Genomic DNA, 514 nt, shown 5'->3' on the forward strand with positions numbered 1-514 from the left:
CCTGACCAACTCAACCAACCCCAACCCACCTGAACCAACCTCACTACCCTCTGGGAACCCCACAACCCCACCCTGAACCAACCTCATCTCACCCTACCCCTGGAACCCCCAACCTCACCTCACCCCACTCCTGGAACCCAACCACCACCACACCCTGGAATCCCAACCTCACCTCACCACCTGAACCCCAACCTCACCTCACACCTGAACCACCTCACTCCCACCCTGGAATCCCAACTCACCTCACCCACCCTGGACCCAACTCACCTCACCACCACCACCCCCAAACCCCCACCCCACCTCACCCATCCCCTCAAACCCCCACCCAATCTAACCTCACCCCACCCCACCCCTCGAACCACATGTTTATCTCTGCACTAACCCATGGGAGGAGCCCAGCTTTGAACTGGACTTGACGTTTACACAGTTTGACAAGTCTCCTCACCGCACACAGGGGGACGATAACTGGACCCCCTCCCCCAAGTGGTGTCGCGGGGAGCCAATTCTGACTTCT

This window comes from Anguilla rostrata, chromosome 10, assembly GCF_018555375.3.
Source record: "Anguilla rostrata isolate EN2019 chromosome 10, ASM1855537v3, whole genome shotgun sequence".
Taxonomy (NCBI): Eukaryota; Metazoa; Chordata; class Actinopteri; order Anguilliformes; family Anguillidae; genus Anguilla; species Anguilla rostrata.